Source organism: Carlito syrichta, unplaced genomic scaffold, assembly GCF_000164805.1.
Source record: "Carlito syrichta isolate Samal-C Ts95f unplaced genomic scaffold, Tarsius_syrichta-2.0.1 Scaffold158442, whole genome shotgun sequence".
NCBI classification, from domain to species: Eukaryota; Metazoa; Chordata; class Mammalia; order Primates; family Tarsiidae; genus Carlito; species Carlito syrichta.
In genome coordinates, this window is record NW_007102538.1 from 50592 (window position 1) to 60804 (window position 10213).

The following is a 10213-nucleotide window of genomic DNA, read 5'->3' on the forward strand; positions in this document are numbered from 1 at the left end:
GGCTGAGGCGGAAGGATCGCTGGAACCCAGCAGGTTGAGGCTGCGGTGGCCGGGAGTGCACCCCTGCACTCCAGTCTGGGCGACGGAGTGAGACTCCAACTCAAAACAAACAAACAAACAAAAACCCCCACAACAACAGCATTGCAAGAACCGTTGGCCCTTGCGGCCCCTTCCGGCCACTGCCCACCCCTAGAGTGACCTCACTTCCCTGCGTGTGAAGCTCAGCAACTGACACAGTCTGGCAGGAAGACGGGGAGCGACATCGTGACCAATTTGAAAAACAAAAGCCCAGAAGTGGATCCATGCTCACACAGAGGCCTGATTTATGACAGCGTGGGCGGGAAGCCCACTCGGGAAACAGGAGACTGTTTAATAAATGCTGCTGAGACGATTTGCTATTCATGTGGAAAAAATGAAATTGAATTTCTGTCTCACGTCATAAATAAAAGTCACTTGCAGAAGACAGGGTAGGAGATTATCCTCATGTCCTCACGGCGTTGGGAGGGCCTGCTTCAACAAGGCGCAAAGCGCGCCCACCGTGACATAAAGGATTGATAAATCTAACGACGTGAACACCGAGAACTTTGTTTATCAAGAAATAACATGAGGCGGGTGGAGAGGCGATTCACAGCGTGGGAGGAGGTATCTCCTCATACACCAGCAAAGGATCGATATCCGAGTATGAGAAAAACGCCAAGTAATCAGGAAGAAAAAGACCCACAGCCCACAGGAAGCTGGGTCGCAGAGGGGCGCATGCTTCTCGTGACCCAGGAAATGTGCATGGCAGATACCCAGGGAAGCCCCCCAGCTTGCTTGGTATTCAAGGAAGCCAGTGCTGTCCTGTGCCCGCCAGACCGTAAAACCTAGAAAGTCGGATGGCACAAAGTGTTGGTGACAGTGGCGCAGGTTCTGGGCCCCGTTGGTGGAGCCATAGATTGGTCTCAGCACTTGGGAGAGAATTGGGCCGTGGTGTGTGAAACTGAACGTGCAGGTGCTGAGGCCTGGCAGTTCTCACTCCTAGTTCAACCCCAGAGACATGTTGGCACGTAAGCCCAAGGAGAGACGTGCTAGGACGTTCACGGCAGTTTTTAGTAGCAAAACCCTGGGAACGTCCCAATTGTCCCTTGGATGGATGGACAGACACGTGCATTTTGGGTGCGTTCTTACAACGGGACCCTGCGTCCCAGTGGCAATGACTGAACAGCCACCACAGACAGGAGGGACGATCTTCAACAACACCGAGTAAGAAGTGACACTGCATAGGACACATACGGTAAGCTCAAAAGCAGGAGAAACGGAACCGTACGGTGTCCAGTGTCATGTGTGCATGCCAGCTACGAGAAAGCAGGGGGACCGCGGACATAACAGCGAGCTGTGCGGTGGACAGGCAGCAGGGGTCTAGCCAGGGAAAGTCCCAGCTCAGGGGAGCCGTGTTGGGAAGGGGAGCCCATGGCTCTGGGGGCCGGCAGGGCCTCCCACTGCACAGACACACACCAGGGAACACACTCGCCAGCGTGTCACACACTGCGCCACACAGTTAATCGAAGCCTCGTGTGCCCGGGCACCGCGAGCGGCTGTGCCCGACACACACGTCTCCTCCCCTGAGAAGAATCATCAGTGCCTCACTGGGGGCTTCACGGCAGCCGCGGCCGCCTGGCCGGGCCTCCCGAACTGTCACTTTTCTCCCGCGTTGGGTCGGCGGGGACTCCTCCACGGCAGACACGAAAGGTGCGTGTGCTCGGGACGGGAAGGGCTTCCTGGGCTCGAGGCGCCTGTGTGGCCTTCCCGCGTGAAATGCAGTCTGTGAAATCCCTGGCCCGCCACTCCCTCCCACAGGTTCTGAGTGTCCTGCCCTGCTGCCACCGGGCACCCCGTCTGGACGGCGGAGGCTGACCCCGCCTCGTTCTGGTGGCTGCCTCCAGAGGGAGTCTGAGCCCGGACGCCCGGGGGGCCCTGGCTTGGAGCACCGGCCACAAGGTTCAGGTGTCTCCCATGGCCGCCCCCGCCTAGCCCCTCTGCTGAGCCTTCTCTGCCTTGGGGGACTCTGCCGTCCCGTCCCCCCATGTCCTCACCCAATTCTCGCTCCCTTCTCTTCTGTGTGGAGGGCATCTCTGGGGCACACCCACCTGCTTCCATTTCCCTGTTCGTGGCCTCCCACCGGCTTCTCTGTCCTGCTCCGGCCTTCTTGTCTCCTGGGATCCCCGCTGCGATCCCTGTCAGGCCTTCCGTGAACACGGGGCACCCCGAATGGCAGCCCCTTGTTGGGCCAAGCCCAGAGGCGATGGCCAGGGCCACGGGAGTTCTTGGGAGGAGCCATGAGGGTGGCTTGCGTTGTGACAGCGAGTCCCCTCTCAGGGTCCCTGATCGGAGCAGTGAGAAACGCTGACTTCTCCGACACCCGAGTCGCAGACTGGGCCAGCACTCTGCGGAAGACACTTTGCATGGGACACACAGGGCCTCTGTTCTCTGCCCCAGGGTCTCCCGTCTCCAGAGTTTTCTGAAGCATGCGTAGGAGCTCTTCTGGCTCCTGTGCTTCATCTGATGATTGATTCACGAACCTTACAGATCCGTGAAGATTTCCCTAAATATTTCAACATAATTGTACAATTAATGGATCTCAATCTTAGAAATTAGCCAATAATGTTTCCCAGATATTTAGATATTGATTACAAACTTTAATCAAATGCTTCTAAGTATTTAATTAACACCACAAGCTGAATAGATCAGATGTGCTTAAGTTGTTTCCGACACTTGTCAACCAGGTAAAACCCACATGCTGAATTGCGTCCCCCCCCAAATTCATATGGAAGCCCCAACCTCCAGTGGGACTGTGTTTGGAGAGTGGGCCTTTCAGGAGGGGATTTAGGTTAAATGAAGTCATAAGGGCCCTGGCTTTATGAGAGGAAGTGCACTCTCTCCCCTCTCTCTCTCCCCTCCCTCTAGGCACGGTGAGAAGACGTGTGCGGCACCTTGATCTGGGACTTCTGGCCTCCAGGACGGTGGGGAATGTGCTTCCATTGTCACGAGCCCCCAGTCTGTGGTATCTTGACACAGAGGCCTGCACCCCATCACCACAAGGATGTCGGAGCCGTGTCCGGGGATGGGACGATGCAGTGCAGACACATGACTGTGTGCTTTGGTCAAGACGAGCAGGTCTGGACTAACAGGGTGAGTCCTGCCGCCCGCAAGTTGTGCCCAATAAAACAGAAAGACCCACCCGAGAGTTTGCACACAGTGAAGCCAGCTACGAAGCTGGACTCTCTGGGTCTCCGTGTGGCTCTGCGTCCTGGGTGACCTCCGTGGCTACTGTCACCCCCAGAACAAGGGCAGGGCCACCCCCTCTGGCCAGCCTCGGCGGTGGTGACCCCTCACCACGCCGGCGGGGGCTTCTCAAGCCCACTCCGCCCCCAGGGGCAACACTATTTGGGACCTGGTGCTTTTGCCGGGCCTGGCTTCATCCGCAACCCGGGATCCACTGGTCTGGGTCACTCTACGAGCCCGGGCCCTGAGTGAGACTGGCAACGATCGCAAGTGACCGTTGGCTTTGCTGTCCCCAAGTGTCCTCAGAGTGAGGCGAGATGGTGGCTGTGGCCTGGGGCTCTTCTCGGGGCCTTGGCCTCACCCACCCTCACTGCTGAGGCACCCACACCCCCTTGGAGCACTGGTGAGACGGAGCCGCCCCTCGGCCCCCTACCTGCTCTTGGCCCAGTTCCTGTGTTTTTCTGGCATCAACGGCTCTGGGGCTGCACCTTCCTGAGGTGCAGACGGAGGACAGCGCAGCCCTCGCGTTGGAGACAGACACACAGCGTGCCCGCTGGGCCATCGTGCCACCGAATCTGAAATCAGTGAGAACACACACATGACCTTTCTCATCACCCTCCTTTGTGTCGCAACGGTGTTTGGATATACTTCACGCTAACGTCTTCCTGTCCAGCCTTGCGAACTGTGGCATTTCACAGCCTGAAGCTGCTCCGATTAGTTTCATTTATTATCTACTAACTTGAGGAGCTGAAAGGATCGTGACAGTTTAGTTGGGCTCCTTGGTCCTGCCGGCCTGTTCTCTGCCTGCTCCGGAAGCGTCCGTGTCTGCTGGAGGCATCAGAGGTGCCTTGCCTGGGGCCACCTGGGACCCTCAGAGCCCAGAGCCAGGTTCCCGGCAGCGGGAGGGCTGGGGGGCGGGGGAGGAGCCCCGGGGGCCTGAGACGTCCCTACCAGATCCGATCATGACGAAATCCATGTTCTTCACCAATATAAACACGGACAGAAACGGACAGAATTCTTGCTTCACGTTTTCTTCTCTAAACCGCAAACTCCGCCCTCCTCCTGTTTATGAGGGGAACCCCAAGAAACCCGGAATCCACTTATAAAAAAGTGTGTGTTCATTCTTGCCTGTTTAAACTTCAGGTGCCTGCAAAGTCCTCTCCATTTGACGCCAGCCATCTCTGGAGACAGTCTTTCCACGGCTCAAAGCAGTTTTGAACTCGTTCATTTTGATGTCTTTTAATGCTTCTGCTGTTTTTTGTTTCACCTCTTCCACAACGGCAAGAAGTTTCCCTTTGAGGGCTTTTTTCTTTCCTTTTTTTTTTTAACTTTTACTTTTTAAAACAAATTTAAAAAATTTTTATTTTAGTTTGTTATAAAGACGTGGGGCACAATTCAGGGTTAGGTATACAATCGCCGATCATGCAGGTGCCCGTGTGGATGAGGGATGCCCCTCCCTCCCCTGGCAGTTTCCCTCAACTGCCAATCCCACCCCCTCCCCGACAGTTTCCCACTACTGCCAGTCGCTTTCTTGTAGTATTATAATTGCTCAAGTTCTGCCTTTTTCATCCAGGGAAACACAAAATAGTCGCTGGGGCGAGATGGGATGAATAGGGGGGGCGGGCACAGGGTCATGCTGAATTTGGTCCACTTGGTATGGGCAGGGGCGCTTGTAAATCACCCTTCATGAAACAGGTCAGCTTGCTGAAAGAATCTCCAAAAAATTCACCGAAGCCCAGCACCGCCTCTCACAACAATGCCAGCTGGCACGCTGATGCTGGTGTGTTCCTGCCAGGGCCAGGTCCCTCACGGGTGATCCCGGCTTTCTGGGTCCTCCCTGTCTCACTGGCCACCATGGTGGGGGGCCTCACTGCCCTGCAGGAGCCTCGGCTTCTCATCTGCAACGTAGGGACACACCCTGGGGAGTAGACTGGGAAAAGCAATTCGATGGCGTTCCCTGCAAAGCCTAGCCATGCTTCTGAAGAGGCGTGACTTGGGGAGGGCGCTGGGGTCATGATTTTTAGTGAAGACAGAAACACCACGAAACAGCATACGCAGCGTCATGCCAAGTCCTGGAAAAAACCACCCGCGTCCTCATAAACGTGTGCATATGCACTGTCTATATGAATATGTGCCCATGTTGATATAGTCATGTCTAAACAGAGATATTTATACATTTCTTATGTGTTATTTAAATCGGTAGCACATATTTCTCTATATACATAGTGTTTATTATGTGTCTCTGTATTTATTGCTAGATTTATCTATGTATGTGTACATAGATATGTATTTATGCATTTCTCTACCTATGTATTTAAATATACCTAGCATATTTCTCTAGATATAGAGGTAACTATCTGTGTATACATGTGGTGTATGTCTATATTCTGTGTTATTGTCAGCAAATTGAGTGTAATCGAATGGGCGTTGGCAACCCACGACCCCACAGCTCCTGTCAGCGGAGTTGAGGTTCCCGGGAGCCGAGTGGAGGGGCTGGACAGACAGAAGAGGGTGGGGAAGCAGAAACAGGTTTGGGTGGGCCGCTTCAAAGTCTCTGTCCCCGTGGGCTGCAGCAGAGGGGATTTCTCATCACATGGCAGGGGCGGACTGGGTCCCTCATGACTGGCTTCCGTGGATCGCCAGCTTTGTGGAAACCTGGCTCATTTCCAAGCTCAGTTTGACCAGACCCCAGCACGAGTGACTCCATTCCGGCGGGTCCGGTCTGCCGGCGTCCGGTGCAGGAGCCCAGTCCACAACAGCGGCCTCCTGTCAATGTCACTTGACAACACACATGCTGGATGTGGAAGTACGTATACGTGTTGCATCTATAACCTCATGCACACGTGTGTCACATGTCCAACTCTGGCTGTGTAATTGTGTGTATAATAATGAGGGCATATGCTGTGTTTACCACGGCTATATTGCACTGTGTATATATGTGGTGTCTGTAACACCGTGTGCACACACGTTGCACATACAACTCTAGGTGTATGTATCCTCTGTGAGCATGCATGTGCATGCTGTTTCTAGAACTCCATACATGCTGTGTATGCACTGCACGTGTCTACACTGAAAGCCCAGCTGGTGGCAAGCTGTGAAGGACTGTGACGATGCCCGCCTTCCTGGAGATTCTGGGGAGACGCTAGCTCTGGCACCACAGGTCTGTGTGAAAGGCGACCAGGGTCCCCGGCCTTGCTGGGGCTGAGATGAGTTGAGGGGAGTGGTACCACCAGCAGAGAGCATAACTGGCCTGCATGGAAGACTCTCCCTGAGGACACGCACCCAAGAGCAGCAAGTTCTGGGGGCAAATCTGCCTGTGCAATACACTTGCATGCACACGCGCATACACCTGTGCACACAAAACGCACACGTGCACATGCGGACATGGACGCACACACGCACACACACGTGTATGTGTGCAACACAGCATGCACTCGCAGGCACAGTGCACACCTCTGAGTGGTGGGGCCTCAGTGATTTCTGTTTTCTTCTCGAGACGTCTCTACATTTTCTGCTTATTTGCAATGGCTGAGCGTGGATGTCACAAGAAACAAACCTCCTAGCATGTTTGTTTTCTAAGTCAAAACCACTGAAACTACTCTGTCACGGGGCTACTGGTGGCTTTTGGCCTGTTGCGGCTCCTGCCCTGGCATCGTGGGTCACGGAGGAGGCGTCCCGCTTTCAGGGTCACATGCACCTCAGAGAGGCAGCAGGAGCAGTGTTTCTGGCCACCTGGCCATGGCTACTAGCGGACACTCTGGCCCTCAGGGCCTCCTCGCCTCTGGCTAGCTCAGAAGGGGTTAAGAAGCTCCACCAGCGCCAATATATTTAATTAATCCTTTCATCAGCTGCAAATATACCTTCTGAACCCTATTTAAAACATGAATATGCAAATGTAGACCTTTTTTAATTCTCATTTTCAAGGACTTGGTGTTGGGGTTTGATTAGTGAATTCCGTTAACAGCCTGTAAACCTGGTGCAAAATTTAATTTCCATTTTAAATTAAAAAAAGAGAGAAAGAGGCACGGAGCCCGCTGGTAATTGGGCTAATTATGGCGTTACACCGAAGAGACCACACACTGTGCCCTGGAGTGCCCCCCACCCTAGCAAGGCACTGGCCTGGTGGACACCCGCCTCGAAGGCCCTGCTGTCGGCCCACTTTCCTGATGTGGAGGCCAAGGCCTGAGGTTGGGAGGAAACGTCCAAGATAGCCTTGCATGCTGGGCTGCCAGCCTTGAGCTGAGGCCTCAGGATGTCCAGGCCAGGTGTGCCTGGCTGCTAGACCCACGTGGGAGGAGGTGGCACCCTGGAGGAAGCAGTGGGGCCTTGAGCTTCGCTGGGATCTCCAGGCCCGAGGGCCCCTGTCCGTGACAAGTGCCGCTCCCTACTTCGCTCTGGTCCCGAAACCCTGGAGGGAGCCAGGCCTGGCTCTGTCGCCTCCAGTAACACCAGGCAGCCTGCTGGGACATGGTTCTCTCTGGGTCCCGTCGTCTTGTTCACCACACAGGGAGACAACCGGACGTCGCCCATCAGCATGAGTTCAGCCATGAAGGGATGCACGCGTGTGTGAGCACGGACTGTCAGGTGCCGGGACCGACGAACACAGCAAGGCCTTCCTTCTTCAGGGGCTGACGTCCCCGGGCCGGGAGCCCGACAGCGTGGCCTGTCCCGGCCAAGACGGCCGGTGAGTGGAAAATCCACCCTGGATTTCCAAGACGCGGCTCCAAGAAAGGGTTGTCAAATGTCTCATTAACTTTTTATATTGATCGCAGGTTGAAATGGTAAGATTTTGGATACATTGAGTTTGAGAAAATATACTTCTTAAAACTAATTTTGCCATTTCTGCTTATTTTACAAAAATATTTCAAACCACAGATGTGGTTCGTATGGCATTTCTATTGACAGCACTGCTCTGTGGGGAAAGACACTAAAGGGATAAAATGTGCTACCGCATATACTTATTATAAATAAGCTGTACGTTAAGCAAAATGCCAGGTAGAGACGGCTGCTGTAAGGAAGAATAAAGCCGACTCAGGAGATGGAGGGGAGGGGAGGGAGGGCACAGAGGCAAGGCCGGACCCACGGGGCAAGGATGTCTCGGCTCGGGCGCCTGCCAAAGCCCACGGATGGGCAGCTTCAGCCACAGATGTGCGTTTCTCACCGTCCTGGAGGAAGGTCGTCTGGACGTCCAGGGTCCAGGTGTCTCCGGGCTGGCTTCTCGGCGGCATCTCCCCGTGGACGTGGACGTGTCTCCTCCCTGCATGCTCACGGGTCGTCACGGTGCCTGCCTGTGTCATCTCCTCTCTATCGGGACACCGGCCCCATGGGATCAGGGCCGCCCGCATGACCCCACTTAATTTGAATCGCCGCTTTAAAGGCCCTGTCTCCAATACAGTCCTGTTCTGAGGTCCTGAGGAGTTAGGGCTTCCACACATGGACTCTGGGCACACAACGGAGGCCATCCCAGAGGACCAGCCAGGCGGGGAGGTAGGGACGGCAGTCTCCAGGGGGGAAGGGCATGGCAGGGCCCCGAGGGGGGCGTGGGATTGGTGGTTCACAGTCGCCAGGGGTCCGGGTCTCAGACCTATCCACCATTCAGAACAAACAAATGAGTCTGCGGCCACACCACCCTGCACATACCGGATCTCGGCTAATCCCCAGAAACAAAAGGGCGAGACCGCCTGCCACCCATCCTTGAGCAGGTAGGTCGTGAAATTCAGGGCCGTGAGGCGGGCGGGGCTGATCCACCAGGAAGGTCCACAGCCACTTCCCTTCTCACTGGAGTTGGGACTTAGTGTTCTGTTTGTTCGCTGTAAAAAAAAGTGACATAAATGGTTCAGAACTACGGAAGTTCTGAAAAATGCTGTTAATTTTACTTTAAAATGAGAATCCGGTGTTTCTGTATGTCATTGTTTTCAATAAAACTTCTTGAGTGTTTTGGAAATAACAACAAAAAATCCAGTGAAATAGATCAGTAGACACTCATGGAAAATTTCCAAGACACATTGTTAAGTGAGAAACACTGGACTGCGGGACAACCCACAGTCACTTTAGAAACCACACACACCACCCAGGGAAAACCACGTGTTCTCGTACGTCTGTGTGCCAGGTCTGTAAGCCACCCACAGGCGGAAGAGTCTGGGGTGGGGGCCGGGGGACTTTTACTCTCCATTTCTTCTCTATCGTTGAAGGGATATCGCTTTGTCTTAATGTTAGAATGCGTTAGAATCGTGCAGATAAAAAGAACGTACCAAATGCAATGAGACAGGCAGGATGGGCTGGCTGGTGGCTGGACTGGGCTCCCAGCATCCCTTTGCTGGCGTCCTCTTACTGGGAGACTTTCGGCAAAGCCCTCCTTCTCTGGGCCTGAAGCATACATTTAAGCATTCTAGTGACGCTACCTGTCCTTGGGGTGCAAAGATGCATGTACACCCATGTGCACACAGTCGTGCATGTGCACAGGCTGATGCATGCACACACACGCACAAATGACCACACAGTAATGTGCACATGTGCACAGTCACACACGCACATCATATCTGCATCTATTCACACTCAAGCATTCCCACAATCATAAGGCACACATGAGCAAGTCACATGGACACACACGCATGCTCTGGACATGCAGAAGGTACACACGTACATGTGCACCCTCCTGCATGCACACACATGCACACGAGTCATGTGAGGACATAGGTGTGGCACAGCGATGCATGCTCACATCCCTGCACGCACACACATGCACACACCCTGGCTTCCAAGCCCCTGGACCTCTGAGTCTAGCCTGCTATGCTGTCTCGGAAGAAAGGCCTCGGCCCCTGCCTGGCCCCGGCGTCCTGGTGACACTTGGGGAGGGAACTGGGCCAGGTGTGAGTCAGAGGCTGGGGCTGTGAGGGCCGCTGCTGCTGCATGGGCGAGAGCGAGGTCTGAGCCCAGGCCTGATGTGGTCCTG